Source organism: Leptonychotes weddellii, chromosome 9 (genome assembly GCF_054177405.1).
Source record: "Leptonychotes weddellii isolate Sample4059 chromosome 9, ASM5417740v2, whole genome shotgun sequence".
Lineage (NCBI taxonomy): Eukaryota > Metazoa > Chordata > Mammalia > Carnivora > Phocidae > Leptonychotes > Leptonychotes weddellii.
In genome coordinates, this window is record NC_138377.1 from 54,362,841 (window position 1) to 54,383,734 (window position 20,894).

A 20,894-nucleotide genomic window follows, 5' to 3' on the forward strand; every position below is an offset into this window, starting at 1 on the left:
AGACCCTGAGTCTGTTTTTTGACCCTCTTGGCAGCAGAATAAGTTCCTAAATCATGCCTGACGGTCCCAGATCTGTCCATTAGAAGGATTTCCTTTTCCCCTTGTTCTTCAGGCGTGAAGGACATTCAAGTCGACCTCTCTCCACTTTAGTAAGTATTGTCTGGGGCCAGCATCCTTTTGAGTCAGAGCCTCCAGAAGAGACTAGGACTAAACACCATGTTGCTGTGAGTTGGTATAGGTACTTGTTCAAGACTAAGGTTCTTCTGATAACTACCCCAGAATTTTAGTGAGCTTTCAATCACTGTCTTTCTTGAGTACATCCTTGACTAAAAGGCAATGCCAGGAATTTCTGTGGGGGTAAGCTTGCTTCCTTAATTACCAGGCTACCTAATGACCATTCCCTCAGGATTTTTGTTAATTCAGCTCTTCCTAGACCCATTGTTCTTAATGGCCCTGTCCTCAAGAGAATAAAGGAGAAAAGTGGGAAAAGGCTGCAGAACAGAAAGCACTTCTTCCACAGTCTACCCCTAAAAATCCCTTCCCTCCACAGATTACATTCCAGTCTAAGGAAGTGATTTACTAGGGGTGATAGTAATCAACATGTTTATCCTGCAGAAAAGGGCTAGGTTTCCCAGACTATTCTAGCTACTGCTAGATACCTTCAGTTGTTAGGCTCCTGAGCCCTGAGCTTTTCCAAATTCCTAGGGAGTATCTGAACCTCATCTTCAACAGTCTCAGTAGAAGACTTCCCTTTAAGAAACATACATAATTCCTGCCTTTCCCTGTCTGCTTTTAGCCAGACAACCTGGTATAGAAAACTTTTCACCACCGCATTTTAATCATGTCCACAAGGAATTAACCCACTCCTACATTTCAACATTTGACAACTTTTAAATCTGAAGCTTTGCCTTTCTTGACATGTGGTTTGGGTGCCAAGAGATTTTAGACAATTGTTTAGTTATTTTGCCATCTCTTACCTCCATTCTACCAGTTTTCCATGGAATAGGGAATCCTTTCTGTCACTCCTGCCTTTACCCCATCCCTCTGCCTTGACTCCACAGCTAGTTCTTCATTTGCACTCAGAGTCTATTACTTGCAATCGCACTGCTGGCACTAATTTCTGTTTTAGGGATCTGTCATTTTCAAGAAAGAGAAACCCAACTCTAACTTACACAAAGGGGTATTATAAAGAATTATAAAAATTCAAATTGCAGGAAGTTCAGCCAGGTTTTGTCACCATCTCCCCCTCACTGGGTCACGTTGTCTGGATTCTGAATATCTACTTCATTCTGCTTGTAGCTTGATTTCTCTGAAAATGTCTTCTTTTCTGCTGCTTTGCAATCTAGTCTTGCTTAAGACTTTGGGGTCTGTGGTACTGCTATCTCTGACCTCTCTCTTTAGCTCCAGTGCCCCATGTTTGTTTATTATGATTCAAAATCTGAAAAAAGAGGAATCTGTATTCAAAACTGTCAACCCCTGGACCAATTACCTGTGGCCTGAGTGTTAGGATATTCTAGAACAAAGAGCGCCACATGCACCCAGTCCTTTGAGGAATGAGGAGCACTTTCAGCAAAGAAAGCATGGGCTGAAACTCTGCCCCTGCTGATCTCTGATCTCTGATCTAGGCCTTTATAAAGTTTTTAGTTCTCTAAGAAATACTTTTTTTTCCCCCCCATGACTTTATCTCAGATACTACATGGGCCCATTGAACAAAATTTTAGCTCTGGGTTTCTTTTTCTGAGCAGTCCTAACTTTATAAAGATTGATTATTTCATGACTTTTAGTCTTAATATTCTCCAAGGGATAAAGAGAAAATGTGCTTTTTAAAAACAGAATAAAACTTTTATCTTTCAATTCCCATATAGGTCCACTGGACCCTTTTATAACTCTAAGATACATGATGGGATCTCAGTGATTTAATTCTTCCTACATCTTTTGAAATATGTTATTTCATCATCCCAGGAATTATTTAATCATTACTAATCAATTATTTCCAACTAGGCTTTAAAAGACTAAAATAGTAAGGAAATGGAAAAATGATGGAATCCCCTAGAAGAATGTAATAGTATGTAATAGTAAAATAAATGATCATCCTTTAGTTTTCATATAGCATTGCCCAAAGTACTGCATTATCTTTCAAGAAGATATAAAAGTTTGGAGAGACAGCATTTTTAGAATTTGTTGTTTTGGGTTTTTTTTTTTTTAAAGGCTTTTGGTGATTATGGTTAATAGTTTAGAATTCTTTGTTTTGACTACAATGGTAAGTAGAAGGAAATTAACAGAAGAATTTCTACAATTATTAGAGGAATCAGAAGGTAAATGCAAAGAGACAGAGGGCAGTACTCTGGACCCTAATGATGCTGATGGGATTGACCATGCAAGCAAAATCTCAGACCATGATTCTAAATCAGTTCTCTGAAACTTAAGAATGGAGGAGTAAACCATATATTTCTAAGGACAATTAGAAAATCTGGTATTCTCATCCACTTATTCAACAGGATGGGCTTCATCATGCAAATTTTACAAGGACCTGCACCATTTAATTTTGCTAAATGGGTGCTGTGGCTGTATTCTTTCACTTTTTATGATGTTTATGCACCAAAATTTACTTTATAGTTCCTAAGTTGAAAAACGCTGAAGCAACTATGTATACAAAGGTGACTGAAAAGAAGTAAGTGATGTGGAAATGAAAAAATTACTGGATTAGTCATTGTCACTGCTTATAAATCTAAAAATTAAAATGTTTTCCAATAATTGCCATCCTTCTTCAACAAAATCGTGTCATCAGTTTTGCATTTTCAGGATGCAAGTGCAAGAAGAACCAGAAGTAAAGATAAGCTTGAACCTAATAGAAATGTATTTGGAATCTAGAGTTACTATTTATAAGATGGATATGTTCCAGGTTCACACACAGCAAGTGATGAGCAGTTGGTCACATTCAACTGACATTGCCTGTTTCATATTTATGTAACTCTAAAATATGTGTGTGCATATATATATATATCTTCAAAGCCAAAATATATGAAATAAAAATTGTGTTTACAATGCTTAAATTTTTATTAAGTTTCTAACTGAACTTCCCCTTTATACTTGGTAAATTACTCATAAAATGAATTAAATATACATATTTTTATTTTAATTTTAAGATTCACTGGACCCAGATGGTGAATGGCAATGACTATTTTTCCTGGTATATTGAAAGTTAAGGTGCATTTTTAAAATCTGAAGATCTTTATAAAATTCATATATGCCTAACATTAATTTTTTATAATAGTACCAAAGTAAAAAAAAAATCATATACATAGGCAAGCTAAAATTACTTTCAAAGATTTCATTTTTAAAAATGGTTCCAAGAAATTTAAGACCTATGAGATCACTTTCTCACACACTTCTAGGAAACTTTAGTCAAAAGGAATGAATAAAACAGAAAATCCCTAAATTGCAAAATGTTCGCATGCTTCTGCTTTTTAAAAAAGTAATTTAAGTAGCTGGCACACTGCTTTCCCCGTGTAAAAAGTTGGGATCATTTCAAAAACAACCCATTCCTTATAGGACAAAATGCTTCAAATGTAGCTCTTAGAACTTGCAGCTCTTGGTAAGCACAGAGCTGTCAGAGGAATTTATTACTATGAGTACTATTTTCGTGTCTTTAAATGGCCTTTCTAGGATGACCTTTACACTGCTATAAATCACTAGGAAACAGTTTTTTTCCAAGTTTTCTCAAAATTAAAAGCAATGAATATTGATATAAGTTTATATTATCGAACAGAAGGGGTTATTAATAGATTTTGCCACTCTAGAATTGTGGAATTAGCTCTTTCTTTTAAAGTATGAACTATTTCAAACATATAGAAGAGTATAGGCAATAATAAATATCAGACAACCACCCAGTTTTAAGAGATGCTAACACTTGCCATATATATTTCAAGTTTTTATTTTTAAAGGAACAGACCCAAGTACAGTTATAAAAACCCAACTGCCCCTCCCTCCCTCCCCTCTCTCTGTCTCTTTTTATCAGAGGGAACCATAATCCTGAAGTTCCTGTGCATCATTCTTAAGCATTTTTTACTGTTGTTCTGTTTTTAACATATTACATTAATTGTATCATGCTTGGTACTTAACTACTTTTCACTGAACATTGTTTTTGAGTTTTAACCACATTGATTTTTGTAACTATACTTTGCCTATTTTTTTTTTTTTTACTTTGCCTATTTTAACTACAATTTAACATTTCAAATGTATAAATATACTAGATTGTGTCCTTCATTTGGGGGACTTGATGAGGGACATCTAAATTGTTTCTTCCGTTTTTATTTCTTGGATGATACCCTGAGCTTTGCAATGCAGCCTCTGGAGTGGTAGCTCTTCGTGTGCATAGCTTCCAACCTTGGAAAACAAACTACCCCAGAGATTTACTAGAATCTTGTTTTTTTAAAGGGATGCAGACTATTTATAAATAAAAATATTACAGATAGAACTAGACATATCTAGAGGCTGACAGAAAAGTATAACCAAGCATAAAACATATGTTCATGTTTGTGACAATTCTGTTTCTTTCCTGTACCATCTCAGTTGATTTTAACATTTAGGGCTTAATAGCATGGGAAGTACACTTTGAAATTCACTGTTGCTAAAGAACTTCAGCCTTCATGTGGCAGCCTATTAAATAGCTGCTATTCACTGCCTTTTTTTTTCTTCTTCTTGCTCTTGGAATCCTGATCTCAATAGAAAGACAAGCATAGATGAACTCTCATGCCAATTAACAAATCTGGAGAAAAAAATATGACTGATGCTTGAAAAGTCCTGACCTTTGACCTTTATTTGCCTTTATAAGGTAAAGTTGGAACAAGGGAATTGAAAGGGCATCCTGTTAACCTTAGTCTGTTGCCTGAAGCTATCAGTCCAGTGTACCAGGATAGAAAAACAACAAAAAAGGAATTATGGAAAATTTATTCACTTAACATTTATTGAATAAGAAGCACTACAATGGGGCTGGGTACACACAGATACATAAAACAGATGCAATCTCTGCCCTTATCCACAGCACTGACAACAGCCCTAGTTGCTCCTTTTCAAGAAAACTAAGGGTACCTGGAAATGCTCAAGAAGCATAACTAACATAATCAAGAGTTTTGTACACAAATTACAGAAAACTTCTACTCAACTGGCTTAAACAATGAAAGGGTTTACTATTACACATAAAGAAAAAAAAAATCAAGGTTGGTTAATTCACTAGTTCAGTAACTGTCACTGAAGACCTAGATTCTTCCCATCTTTCTGCTGTCACCTCCAAGTCTTCATGGTGACAACATGGCTGCCATACTCCCAGGTGTCACATCTTCTGCAGCACCACAGCAAAAGAAGCATTGTGGGACAATGTCGGCACTTCTTCTCAGGTATCTCTTTTCTTATGAGACCCCCTCTTACATCTCATTGGCCAGAACCGTATCACCTGTGCCTTCCTAAACCAATCACTGGCAAGGGGAATTACATTTCCATACCTGGCCTAGACTACTTAAGCTCAATTAAAACTATTGAGCACCCACATGCCAAATATTCTCTACTTTTAACTGAAAAGACAAATACAAACAAACCAAAGGACAAGTATTATGTAAAGCTCAGGAATACGCAGATAATGATATATATGCAAAATTTAAATCTCTGTGTTAATAAATTGATCGACTAATTTGTTTTTAGTGTTCCCAACAGACTACACTAGCTATCTGCTACTGGGAGACAAGATCAACGTTGGGAGGTGCCTATTCCCCCAATAGAGTCTTCCTGATAATTTCTTGCTCTCAGCAAAATAACTACAAATCTAAAATTTCAAATGGGAAATGTAACAGAAATTAGCCATCACTCAATATTTAAACTCTTGCTCATTTCATCAATGAAACACCATTACTGAAAGAACACTATCTTCTTTCAAGAAATACAAGTACATCCCTGTTTTATGTTTTGCCAATAGCCAAATTTTATGTTTTATGTCGATGATTAGAAGGAATTCTTCTTGGATTAAATAATACTGCTGACAATAGGGAAATAATCCCTTGAATTTGTAGAGTACTTTATGCTTTCAAAGTGCTTTCTCATATGTTAATCTGAATTATATCTCATTCTTACTCTAGGAAGGGATAAACAGCTGCAAAATTAATTCCTCATTTTTTAAACGTGAGAACTGGGATGTGTCAAAAGTTAAAGACTTGCCCAAAGACTTCACAGCTAACTAGTAAAATAATCAGGATTAAAACCAAATTACTTCATTCCTAATCCAATGCTTTTGGAGCTATTTAACAAACTTTCATGTAACTTAAAATTATTTGATACTGTAAAAACCCATTTAAAAAACTGTAAAAAAAAAAAAAAAGTTGGATCTCTCTTGTGAATAAATTAAAATATAACATCTTCTTTTAGATCTTATCTTCTCCAAGCTAGACCCAGTTGTTAGGTCCTTGAAATCTCAGGACCTTAGATATATTAGGTTCAAAATGTTCCTTTTTTCAAATGGTCCTATCACCTCTCCTATTAGAAATTGCTATATATTTCATATAAACTCAGAATCCAGTAGGCCTTGGCCTAGACACTTATGTGATTTTAAATTCTATTTATATCCTGATTCTGAAAGAGCCAAAGTCAAATTTAAAAAGAACAAGATTACAAAAAAAAAAAGAAAGAAAAGAAGAGAAAAAGAAAAAAAAAAAACAGGATTATCTAGAATGAGATCCTCAATGACAAATTTGAGAAAAATCTCACTAGAAGGGACCTTGTGTAGGGAAAACAACTCTTCCCACTTCCCTGGATTTCAGAAGGATTAAAAAATGAAGAAATGTTTTAAATCTATCACCCTTACCTCAATATTTGAAAAGTGATGGATAGGTGACAGGAAATGACCTTTTCCTAACAACAGCTAGCCCCCTCAAGGTCCTAGAAACCTTGCTTCCAAAATTCCTTAGAGACTTACGCTATCCCAAACCCCCTCCCAATTTGAAAGTATATAATCAGTCACCTGTTGTCACCACCACGCCCCCCCACCCACCCATGCTCATGGGTCCTGTCCCCGTGCTTTAATAAAACCACCTTTTGCACGGAAAGACGCTTCAAGAATTCTTTCTTGACTGTTTGCTTGGAACCCCAACATTTCCACATCACTATCATGTCGGTTTGAGCCACAATCACACTATTCTTCTAGATTACACCAAAATCCTCCTGGGGTCTCCTTGCTTCTGGCCCTTGCCCCTCTGTTCTCCATTTACAGCAGCCAGAGTGATCCTTTAAAATAAGTCAGTTCAAGGGTGCCTGGGTGGCTCAGTTGGTTAAGCAACTGCCTTCGGCTCAGGTCATGATCCCGGAGTCCCGGGATCGAGTCCCGCATCGGGCTCCCTGCTCAGCAGGGAGCCTGCTTCTCCCTCTGACCCTCCCCCCTCTCATGTGCTCTCTGTCTCTCTCATTCTCTCTGTCTCAAATAAATAAATAAAAAAAAATCTTTAAAAAAAAAAAAAAAGTCAGTTCACATCACGTCTTTGCTAAAAACCCTACAATGGATTTTTACTTAGTTCACTCAAGAGAGACAGCAAAATCTTTCCAAAGGCCTGTAAGGTCCCATGATCTGCCCACTCCCTTCTTTCTCATCTCGTTATTACTCCTCAGCTCCTTGCTGCCGGGAATGCACCTGCCATACTCCCACCTATCTTGCCCTAGACTGCTGCCCCATATCCCCTTCATATCTTTGCTCAAATCTCACTCTTAATAATGGGGGGGAGGGGGGCACCTGGGTGGCTCAGTTGGTTAAGCGTCTGCCTTCAGCTCAGGTCATGATCCCAGGGTCCTGGGATCGAGCCCCACATCGGGCTCCCTGTTCAGTGGGGAGTCTGCTTCTCCCTCTCCCTCTGCTTCTCTCCCCAGCTTATACTTTCTCTCTCAAATAAATAAATAAAATCTTAAAAAAAAAAAGAACCAAACAATATTCTTAAAAAAAATAAAATAAAAAAATAATGGGGGGGAGGCAGTTGTGCCAGCAAACCTACAAGGCACCAGTTACATTTGAATTTCAGAATTTCAGATAAGCAATGAATAGCATCTCAGTGTAAGTACGTCCCAAATACTGCATGGGACAACTGTATATTTAAAAAATTATTGTTTATCTGAAATTTACATTTAACTGGAAATCCTGTTTTTTTTTTATTCTAAATCTAGCAACCCCACAATGGGTTCTACCCCGACCCAAGTATATCATGTCTTCCCTCTCCCCGCAGACTCCAGATTCCTCTCACCTGCTCTATTTTTTTTTCTTTCCTCATAACACTCAGTTTCTTCTAACCAACTACATAATTTACTTAAATATCACATTTACTGTCTGTCTCCCTCCTCTGGAAAATCATCTCCATGTAAGCAGTTCGGAGATAAAAGGAAGATTTAATTTGTGGTCAAAGAATTTTATTTTTCAGCACATTTCTTTTCCATTGATTTGAAGAGTTCAAAGCTTTCCATGAAAACACTTGGGGAAACTAGGCGCTTCTCTCTCTCCACTCTTAACTATTCTTACACATCCAATGCATATACACATATGTTAATGTCATTGATTTCCATTTAAAGCTAACTCTTTGCTATAAATGTAGAAGTTTCTCCTCCAGAAAATACACCAGACACATAACTGACAAGATAGAAAATTCCCATGGGGGGAAAATTACCTTTAAAAAAAAATTCAAACACGGTGGTACTTCCCAATTAGATCCTTTCTTTGAAAGCAGTCAAATATATATTTTTTTAACAAATAAACCTTTCTTCTGCAGCAGCAAGAAGGCCATCTGTTGAATTCTATAGTTCAATAAGAGCTCTAGAATATGTAACCACCTTGGTTCTTTGTTGATTCATTCGTTTACTTACTCATTCAACACACTGTCCTTGTTTAGCCACCTTGTGCAGAGCACTGCGTCATGCACTGGGGAGGGGAGAGTGGGAGAGAGATCCGTGAGAGGGAAGAGCCCACGTACAAAGGGCCTGGTAAATCAGTTTAAAGAGCCAGTGGGAGGAGCAGGCGGATGGCCCCATCAGACTTGCATGTTAGAAAAAATTACCCTAGCTTTTGGCTACAGTGTGGAGAAGAGATTACTATGCTTAGGTACATTACACTTCATTAAGAAGTTATTATTATAAACAGGGTCATAACCTTAACCTGTGGGCCTCAAAGTAAAAATGTCAGAAAAGGACCCCTTTGAAGAAACCATAGTAGATCTGTTTTAAATATTTTATCATGGTGTGTTTAAATGTACTTTTTAATGTTAGCATATGCAGAGCAAACATCTGCAATTGCATTCAGTCCTGTGAATTTCCACTACTGAACAGAGAAAAAGAGCTGGCGTGAACTAACAATTCTGAGTGCTTCCTCAAACCACACAAAGGATAAAGGCCTTCTCATGCATTATTTCATTTAATCTTTACAATAAGCTGAGAGGTTATTGTACTATTATCCCTATTTGCAGATCAGGGATTTGAGACTCAGAAAGGTGAGTCCTGCCCTCCATAAAAGACAGAGTTGGTTAACCTGCCCTCATGCTCTCTCAAGCCCATGTTCTTGCCTCTACAAAAAGCTGCCAATATATTTACAGGACAGCCATGTTAGACAGCAACTAGGTAGGGGAAAGGCCGAGGTAACCTTGAATAAAAATAGAATAAAGAAAGAAAACGGTCAGCTAGAGCAAAGGCAAAAAATTAACTGGAAAAATAAAATTGAGGAATTACGCTTTTGAGAAGAGCAAAAAAAGGCAATTTGCTTCCCAAATGGAGAGATATAAAGCTCTGAAGATTATCAACTTTGCAATTTTTGGACTACCACAAGTACAACCACAAACATACTTTCTACTGGACTACAGAATTCAAGAGATGGCCTTCCTGCTGAGGTACTAATATTAAAGATGAAATGCTACAGAAAAGAAATCCACTTATTAACTTATTTAATACAACCCCTCTCATCTAGCCTGGTATTTGCTTTTGGCCAAGAAAGCTTGATCAGCATGCAGACCCCTGAAAGCCAGCTACTTTTAGTAGAAGGGAACAGAGGGGTCTCCTGTCACCAAAAAAAAAAACTTTCATCCAGGTTTGTGTCAAAAATTCTAGAAGAGCAACTGTTTTTGGAGAGAGATCCAGTCACTCTGAAGCACTGCTTCATGCCCTTTCAAAGACACGGGGTAATGTGGGGCCAGTTAAGTAGCCAATGGTCACCCACATCCTGAGATTTGAGGAACACAGGCAATGTCTCCTTCGTCAAATTATCTTCCCTATTACTTGGTAGAGATCCTGGATTAATGTGCATGGTTGTGTCATTACCCACTTACCTCATTAATTGGCCAATCACCTACCAAAAACTACAGGGAATGGAACACAGATGTGGTACACTTTGACAGGGGGATGCAAGGGGAGAATGCTGGCCCAGGGTAAATATATCTCAAAGAGAAGGCTAGCTAGCCAGGAGGCGGGTGAATCTGTTGAAGTAAAGAGGACAGGGTCTGTATATTCAACATACCATGGAATGTTCTGTCCACAGTCACTACTCAATGTTTCTTGAATAATTGTTGAAGTGTTATGAGAAGTAGGGATGAGGGGAGAGCCTATTTAACAAGTTTTCTACTGCCTATATCTGAACAGGCAGAAAACTGCTTAGTCAAACAAAGTGATGATGCAGTGAAAGTTTTACATATATAACTGAATACAAACCCCCTCTCCATGGGGCATGGTGTGAGTTATGTGGGAGCTCTTTTCTTGTTAAAAAGAAACAACAGGTCCAAGATGAAATGGAGTCACTTGTGCTGAGCTCCACATCAGCAAACCAAGACTTAACACCTAACCTAATTACAATATCAGTCCCTCCCAGGAATGTAACCTTAACTGGTCAGTGTGGAATTTCCTGGTCAGCGCTAGTGAGGTAATCTGCCTGATAGATCCTTTTCATCCCCTAAAAGAAAATGACCTTGCCTGAGACAATCCACTCTTTCCCCCCTTCTGCCTATAAAAGCCTTCCATTTTGTACAGCTCCTCAGAGCTCCTTTCTCCTTGCCAGATGAGATGCTGCCCGATTCATGAATCATTGAATAAAGCCAATTAGATTTCAAATTTACTCATTTGAACTTTTTAATACTCTTCTAAATATGGGTAGATGTTTTTGTGTCCTTCTATTATTATTAACAAAGAAGCAAAGAAAAAAGATGGACGAGAAGGAGGGGGAGAGAGGCAAGACCAAATTTAGTAATTCTCTTAACCCCATCTGGCCTCTTCTTTGGGCTTGTGGATAGAACCACTTAGGCAGGCAGGTCAAGGGCAAATCAGTACACCTTTGTCCCCGGGGTGGACTTTATTGAGGAATATATTTTTTTCTGAGAAACTCAGAGTCAAACTGGGATTAGCTACCTGGAAATGGAAGTGGAAAGTCTTTGAAAATTCTGATTCAATAAACCAATAGCCAGGACCCTGGATAAGAACAGGAGGGAAGAGAAACGTTCCCACTGCCAGAGCATTTGGCAGATAATTAAAGCCAAGACTGACTCGCAGCAGGATGATTTTAACATACCTGACACAGGGCTTGACTAGAGCTCTCTCAATGTCTCTTCCAGTGCAGTTATGCTATTAGCTTTCAGAATATACTATGTAGGGAAAAACACTTTTCCTTGAGCTATTTCATTTTTCAATTACTAAAGAGCTTTGAGTTTAAAAGTTCACAAAAAAACCCATCATGTTCCCATCTCGGACATACCCCTTGTCTAATGGGTAGTAACGAGATCACCCTTTCAGATACTATCGTCCACATTACTTAAACATCAGGCTGCCCTACTTCACACTTGGAATAGGCTATGCAATAAATCTATTTGATCTTTTCTTTATTGTCTGTCTCAGGAATGGATGCAGGTTTTTCTTCTTTGCTATAGGAACAGATTTCTCCTTTGCTGTGTAGGAAGTGATTCACCTCTAGGAGGCTAATTTCTTATAGTTGAGTGCAGGATCTTAATAAATAAACCAAAAAGTGAAGTGCTATTTTGAACAGCCCTCACACCAGCAGGAAGAATCAGTGAATGAGGAACCATGGAAGACTGTTCACTACATACCCATTTACTCCAAAATATTATTTGGATCAGCATTGGATATTTTTTAATAAATTATAAGTGATTCTTCTTTCTGTATTAATTAAGAACATACACTACTCCTCAAGTGTTTTAACTCCCCCAGTGCCAGGTTTAAGTCCTCTGGATTATTCCTGATGCATGAAGAGCTCTGAAAACATAACAATGGTAAGCAATAACCCAGGGTGATTAAGAAATCAAGATGTGTGCAGATGCTGGTAAAAAAAAAAAATGCAGAAAGATGGCAAATGGAAATTAGAAAGACTGCCCAGACATATTGTCAGAACACACTAAAAGTTTAAGGCTTTGAGTATGCTAGATTTGTATCACATCTCACTTTAGAAGAAAGTGTGGGAGGGAGTAGGGTATGAAGCATATGAAAGAGGCAAAGCTTTTAGGATAGAGTAAATACTCAAAACAAGTTAGCATGAAACAAATGAAAAACAGTGACAAAAGATAGACATGGAAAGAGAATAGTTTTTCTGTGGTCATTATTAAGTAGAAGTGCAGCACAGAAAAGCATTTCTTGTCCAAGCCGGTAACATCTGATGAGGTATCTTAGGCATGTGTATTAGTCAGGGTTCTCCAGAGAAACAGAGCCAATAGGAGAAATAGACAGGTAGGGACTTATTCAGAGGGACTGGCTCACATGATTATGGAGATTGAGGTCCAATGATCTGACCTCTGCAAGCTAGAGGCTAGGAAAGTCAGTGGTATAGTCCTTCTCCAAACCCAAAAGACTGAGAACCAGGAGCAATTATGTCCAAGGGCAGGAGAAGATGGATTTCCCAGCTCAACAGAAAATAAATTTGCCCTTCCTCTATCTTTTAATTCCTCAAGAGAATGGATGATGCCACCGAACAATGGTGAAGATGATCTTTACTGTCTACCAATTTAAATGCTAATCTCTTTCAGAAATACCCTCAGAGATAGACCTAGAAATGTTTTACCAGCTACCTGGGTATGCCTTAGTCCAGCCAAGTTGACACAGAACTAACCATCATAGTATTACTATCAACTTACAGTCTATTTCAGTTTAATCAGTCAAGCGATCAAATCATTCTTCCTATGCCAACATAATACTCTCTTTCTGTAATACAACCCTGTTTTTTAATGCATAGGCCTCTCTCAGTTGGGAGAACTTGTAGCCAATGGCTTCCTACCAAAGCATTCTGAGAAGATGGCCACTGGAATTTTCAGTCCAGATCTTGTGAACGGGAGGCTTCCCTGACAGGGGAGGGGGCAACCAACATGTAGTGATACTGAAGTGTTTCATATTACAGAGAAGAGAGAATCAGGACCCAAATCTGTCCCTCAGGGCTCCCTAATAATGATCTCTGCAATAGTCTCATGGCTAGAAAAGTAATCTTAGTAAAGTTTACTTTTATGGAAGAACAGTCTCAGAAAAGTTAAATGTTTCAGATTTTGCCTAACTTCATACCAACATGCAAGTTTTCTTCATTGATAGGTTTTTCATAGCAGTGATAAATACTTTAAGACTTTCTTGACAATATCTAATTGAAAGCTTAAACAGTGTTTCCTTTGGCCTCTTTCAAGGTAAGCCCCTGCCCACAAGTTCAGTGCTGAATTCTTTTTTTCCCTTCCCTTCTCTCCCTCCCTTCCTTCCTCTTTCACCTTTTTATAGAGAGAGGGGTGGAAGTACAGTGCGAGAGGGAGAGAGAATCTCAAGCAGGCTCCACACTCAGCGGGGAACCTGATGTGGGGCTTCATCTCATGACCCGAGCCGAAATCAAGTCAGACGCTTAACCGACTGAGCCACCCAGGTACCCCAGTGCTGATTTCTTTACATGAAATACATACTTTACTCCTTAGATAGCCAATGTTCACTTTTACCTAGGCAACTGGATTTTTAGCTTGACTTATAAAATGAAAAACAAATACAAGCTAATTTTATGGAGCAACCACTCTGGGAAGGAACAAACCATATCAGAACAATCCTCTTTGTAGACCTCCTATTAAACTATGCTGTGTCACAGACAAAATACTCATCATAACCGGGAATAGAAGGGTATTGTTTCAAACCTATTATGTACAAATCACCTAATTTTTCAAGGTTAATGAGTATAATTTACCCATCTTTGGTTACTAAAGGGGTTATATATGATGAACAAAACTTAAGAGTTCATTTTATTTTGTTGTTGATTCACCTACAGTTGTTTGGCTTTTATGTCCACGTAATTGATTTTGTATAATTCTGTCCAAAGCAGATGGGCAACCGCTCATGACCACTTGCAAACCATTTAGATTAATTTTGTACTGATGTTTATTCAAGGCCAAATGGAGAGAACATAAAAGGTGTGATGTTCAACTTAGCATAACAATATCATGAAAAATCTATTTGGTCTCAGCAGTAAAATAGATTCTCTCTACCAATCAGTTTCATAAGTGCAAGTGAATTACTTCTGTCTATGCGCCTGGACTAGCTACCCAAATTAATTATGGCACAGTGTTCTAGTTCTACAATATACTGTAAACTTTCCAAGAACATAATAAAAGGTCATCTCCAATGCTACATGATATTAAATTTCACACTGAAGACTTATACTTCTCATACTTTCAAACCAGAGGATAAAAAATTATAATCACCTGTTAAAAATAAGTAAAGAGACATACACTTGATAATCCAGAGAGCCAGTCTACTGGAATAGTTCACAGATAGTAGTGATTCTAACTTTTTTCAGTTAATAGATTTTTACCTACTTTAGTAATGTTGAACCTCACACCTTTATAGTCTTGCTTTGACTTATAATTAGTACCACTGAAATGCCACAATGTCTATTCAGAACATTTCACTATTTTTTTTTAGAAATGGACTTATACAGATTTATATATATATATACATATATATATATAGTTTTTTTTTCTGTGTTTAGACTTGACGTTTGGATAAATCTAAGTTTAAGAGTCAGTGTTTATTAGGTAAATAGCAGGACACTTTTTTCTTTATGCCACTAAGATGCTAATTAAAGGTGTTTCCCTAAAATCCAGATCACTTAAAAATGCTTTGGAAGAACTGAGTGTTTTAATTTTTTCTCCTCAAGTGATAATAATCAACTCAGTCTACGAGACAGACCAGAGATGTCAAGACACTTAAGATGTATGCACAAAAAGGCTAAGCTTGGAAATGTGAAATGCGTATCCCCAAGTGATTGGGAGAAAAAGCAAATGACCTCTAATCTTTTGCTAAAGATCACAGTGGCTGAGATCTGTTAGAGATTTACCAATATCATTTTATTCCTCTGGGCATAAGGGAAGACGACATTTTTCAGACTCCTTGCAGTTAGGTAGGGACCATGCAACTGAGTTCTGGGTAAAGGAATGTGGGTAGAAGTGATATAAGCCATGGACACGATACAAGCCATTTTCCGTCCGGGCATAACCCTCTTCTCACCAGATTTTCTCTGAGATCAGTCCAAACATACATGGGGAAACTTAGGTCTACTTTAAAAATCAGATAGAATTTTAGGCTGACATTCTCTAAACCAGAAAGCCTTGGAATCCTTAAAGAATTAAAGTTGTTTAGGTCAGTCTAATAAAAGCTATGAGCAACACAACAAACTCCCATTTTTTAAAGCCTGTGTACCTTGAAAATTGAAAGTTCTACTTATAATGCATTACTGAGTGTCAAGGATTAAGATACAATAACGTAAAGAGGTTTTTAAAAACTCTACCAGATGTAATGCAATTTTTGATGACTATGCAGACAAGTCAGAATTCTAAATGCTGTTCACCATTCTGCACATCAGTGTTCTTTAAATAGTACAACTGATGCAGAAGGTAAGGGTGACTTGGCTCAATCCAGAGCAGCCCATGACATTTTCTAGGTTGTATTTTTAAACAAAACCCTGAAACGCAAGGTTTTTTTTTTTTATTGCTTCTTTCTTTCTGTGACACTACCCAGACAAAAGCACTTTGGTTATTTTAACTTTCCTATGTATTTATTGCAGATGAATGGAAATTTATTAAATATATATTAAGTCAATTTATTCATAAGATCTATATTTATGTCCTTCTCGTGAACACCTGTAACTAGCCTCTTTCTCTAAGTGAAGGATTATTTAGCTTTTTGGCAATATGAACAATGCCATGTTCTGTACATATTAATATTTAAAACTTCAATTTGAAAGGCTACAGGTTTTACAGGGAAAGATAAGATGTTCAACAACTTCCTCTAAGGTGTACTTTAAGTCTCACATTTAAGTATAAAAATTATTTTCTTTTATTCACTTGAGTATTTATAAATGCAAATCCTTTGAAATGTTTTTCTTCTTGTATTTAATATAGCTTCATCTTTTGCTTAGAAAAATAAATTGCAATATTTATCCATCTTCTGTGAAGTTCCAATAACTTTACCTTATAAAATGCTAAAACCACAGTGTAATGCTAACTCCACAATGAAATTATGTATTTTTGTAATCCTTTTCCCTTACATGAATAATTATTGGTTAAAGAATAGTTTCTTCCTAAGAAGGTTTTTGAATGGTATGGTCCATAATGCCACAGGATAACCTCAGAGGGTGAATGAGCTTGTCACTAAGGCATATAATCCTCCAGGCAAAGAAGAAGAAAATGTGTTAGGACATAATTAAATACTTACTTCTGGGGAAATATAGGAAAAGAAACTTTATCTTTTGTCAAACACACTTTTGTTAACCCAGGTTTTGCCAGATTTGCAGCATGTCAAAACTGGTCCTTTCCTTAGCCATTTAAGTACCAAGAATGCACACTCATTGTTCACGACTAGTTTCCGCTTGCTTGTGACAAAACAGCTAGCTGGAGAGTCAGCCTCGGTCAGTGTCTATTTAGGGCAAAATGTCAAAAAAGAATGTCCTGCATTTGGGGCTCAACAATAATGAACATGGCTAAATCTGAAAATTAACAAAAGAAAGTGAACAGCTTTTTAAATTCTGAAGAACATTAGATTCTGGTGTCCTTTTTGTTCTGATTGTTGTGGCTTAACATTCTGAAAAGACCACCTGTTGGGCAGCCATTTTGTGACTGTATTAAATGCAGCGACTGCATAAAAGAACACTTTCCAAAATAACCTGGCATTATTATTCACTTATTTTATAGTAAATCTGCATTTAAAACCTGCATTAAAATATGAGGCTTTTCTCCTCAGTGAAATTTAAGCTATAAGTTTGATATAAATGCATACTCAACTGCAAATGCATGATTTTATGGTCAAATGCATTATACTTAAAAATGAGTTCAAGTAAACCTTTGATATGGCAATTAGAGAGTACACTGAATGAAGTGAAACAGTCAAAAGTGGTGCACAGTAGACAGGGAATCCCGGAGGAAATGACATAAAACAGATAGCATATAATTATTAGACTGACACAGAGAGACATAATGTAGATGGAGAAAATTACTGTTGCCTATTAAGAGAATATGATACCCTCAGCAATCCTGAAAGCATATTTTACTGGAACAATACCTCCGAATTCATGAATAAAAGAAAAGCCATGTTCCAAACTCACAGGCTCTGCAATTCATTTCTGCTAAAAATCCCTCCCGGAATGTGGTGGAAATAAAAATATTATTTTTTAAGTCCAACTGATGAAAATGAAAGTTGATGCTTTAAGTGACAACTAAGAAAATACAGGAATACTAAAATGAAAAAAGAAACTGTTCCTAAGACAAAAAGATAATTTGCCATAACTTTCTAATAAGTTTTTAAAAATACATACTTTGATGTTAAATATGACATTTGGATCAAAAAAACCATATGAGATGCATGAAAAATATTCTGGATGCATGACTATTTTTGGCTTTGTGAGTACTTTAGAATTGTGTGGTGGAGATCAGTTCTGAAATCCATGATTTTTAGGGGTACATGAGCCTGCTGAATTAATGCATTTTCTGAATTTGGAAAATGTAACTTTCAAAATGTTTTTTAAAATCCTACATTAAGTAGTTTCTAGGATTTCCTAAATATTTCACATTTCAATTTAATTCTGATTATAGTCTTTTGCTTAAGATGAATTATTTCATTTATGTTAAATTTGCTCTACTTAATGACCTAAAGTAAGTTGGGTGGAATTAATGACTGTATTGTCACAAAAATAACCTTCCTTTGTCACTGAGATACATCCAGAAAGTTTTTCCCTAAGTTTTTCAAAGTTTCCATTCACTGACGGCTTTACCTCTATAAATGTTTTAAAAAATAAAGATTCACTTCTATGTTGTATTAAAAACAAATTTTGCCTTGGAAGAGAAAAAAATAAAAGTGCTCTCCTTAAGCCTTACTTCCAAGTGGAAAAGACCACCAAAAAAGAAATTTCCAAGTTAAATGTGTAAAAAATTTCATTGTTGATTCATACAAAATATACTGCCACATTCATCAATGCTTCAATAAGCTCCTCAACTCGCAGACTCTTGTGTTATACAAACTGAATATTTAGTCAAAGTTTAAAAAAAAAACCTCTCTGGGTAGATGTAAAGGAAAACTTCTTTTCTGATAAATAATCACACTGGGATTTTACATCTCTGACTTTATTTTTATTTTTTTCTGACTTTATATTATTTAAAAAACGTACAACTTCCATATCCACAAGCAAACTCCCTGGTTTTTAAGAACATTTTTTTTCCTTATGTTTCAGAGTGTTGTATAGAAAAATAAACATCAAAATATAAACTTGTGGAAGAATACAACAAAAAAGCAAATATTCACAAACAGGGAAGGTACTGTAAATGAGATAACTCTCCTTCATAAATTTGGGATTTTAATGGTGAGAAATTATAAATGTACCCAAATATCATAGCCATTTATGTGTCTGGAAGAAAAGCTTAAGATATTAAAATTATCTGGCAATTTAAAATTTTAGTTCATCTCTCATAAGGTTAGCTTCCTAAAGATCTGTTTTCCTGACATAAGTGACACTCAATGGGATACTCATCATCTTCGCATAAGAAAAACCGTATGAAAAAAATGACAGAGGACATCATGTCAATTTCAAATCATATCACAATCCAGTATTATTAGAAGTCAGTGACTTAGCAAGGTTATACAATATTTTATGGAGCTGTTCTATGCCCAGACTACAATATGCTCTATTCTTCTAAGGAAAAAAAGTATCTTACAAACACCCTCATAACAAAATCAAAACTATGTAATATATGATAAATTAATAGAGGAATTCCCTGTTTGCTAAAAAGACCAAATCCATAAATCTAGTTAATTAGAATCATGGATAGAAATTTGGGTGTATGTAGAAAAATAGGTTAGGCTTGCAAAAAAAAAAAAAGAGAGAGAGAGAGAGAAGTGTATCTTTACTAGAGTCACACTATACCTGGAACTGCAAGAGTTAATAAGAGGTAAGGAGGAGGTGAAGGGAAAGGAGAGATGAGGAAAATAAGAAAAACTGAGCAGGTGAAAGAAAAGATTCAATGGAAGGTATTGTTGGTCACAGCTAGGTGTCAGAAACAAAACTAGAAAAATGGGAACTGCTTCAACACTGGAAGGGAGATAAAAAAAAAATGAATGTATACCACATAGTAAAAGAAAAAAGAAAATAAGAAATAATAAAAAGGCTTTCAGGCGTTCCACAGAGCATATCTGTGAAAAAAATAAAGCAAGCAAGCAAGAAAAGAAAACAGTGAAATTGAAATTTTCTCCAAAGGTAGCTCATCTAGAAGGCTTCATTGTGCCTTCCCTTTCACATCAAGAATTTAATTTTGCATTCCCTTTGTCTGTCTAGAGGCACATTTCTAGTTTATTCCATGGATTTCTTTTTCTTTAAAAAAAATTCTCCTTATTGGCTAAAAGAAAGGAATAAAAATCAGATCCTTGCCTAATTTCTTTTGACCCAAGTTTTGGAAAGATCGGAATATCTTAGTCATCAACTTTCATATTTGCTCATTTTCTCTGCTGCACAGATAACAAGCACCATTTTCATTGTCTTTAAGACACTCTCCTTATGATGCTAATACTAACAGACTCTCTCTTATGAATTTACCATTAATCAAGAAAGCTCCTTCTATATGTTCATGTAATCGAATATAGTAAGTTAAACTGCTCTTTTCAATGCCAGGATTGTGGTTCTAATCTGAGCACACATTATATTTCTGGCCATCTGGGGTCGACCAAGGCTGCTGTGGGAAGTCCCAACCATCAGGAGGGGTGATTTATTCGGGCCACCCTAAGCCTCTTCTTGAATAAACTCAAATTTCAGATTTGACTCTGGAGCAATCCAAATCCTTCCCTGACTCTTTTGCTGGTTTTGGCACAGGGCGCGTAAGCTTATCGATTCTGTCCATATTTACAGCCTGGGGCTAATTCTGACCTGAGCTAACCTGCAATCAGGAAGGACACTTGGCCAGTCACTTCCCTAAGCTACAGCACTTGGGAGCGGAACTAAGACCTGGGCAACTGAATCCAATCACCAAGTGATTCTCACATTACCTGGGCAAGGAACCTCAGTTTCTCTCTTTGTAACTTCAAGGGCATCAATTATTTCTCACTTTACAAGCATATTACAAGCATAGTGAGCCGAGCCATTCTCTTCCCCTGACCAACAGTACACAGCATTTGTAGAGGCTCATGGAATGAACAAACTACCGTTCAGCTGATGATGCCAGACCCCATATATTGTGCCTCCTGCTTATGCCCATCCCCCACAAGTAACCTCAGGGAGTAGTCCGGATCCTGAGCTGCTCTCTGGTGCCCATGGCAACCCCATCTATTAATGCTGAAATGTTACTGCAGGTTTTTTTTTTTTCTAGAACAGTTCTGAAATGAACTGTTGATGCTGCAGTTTTTGC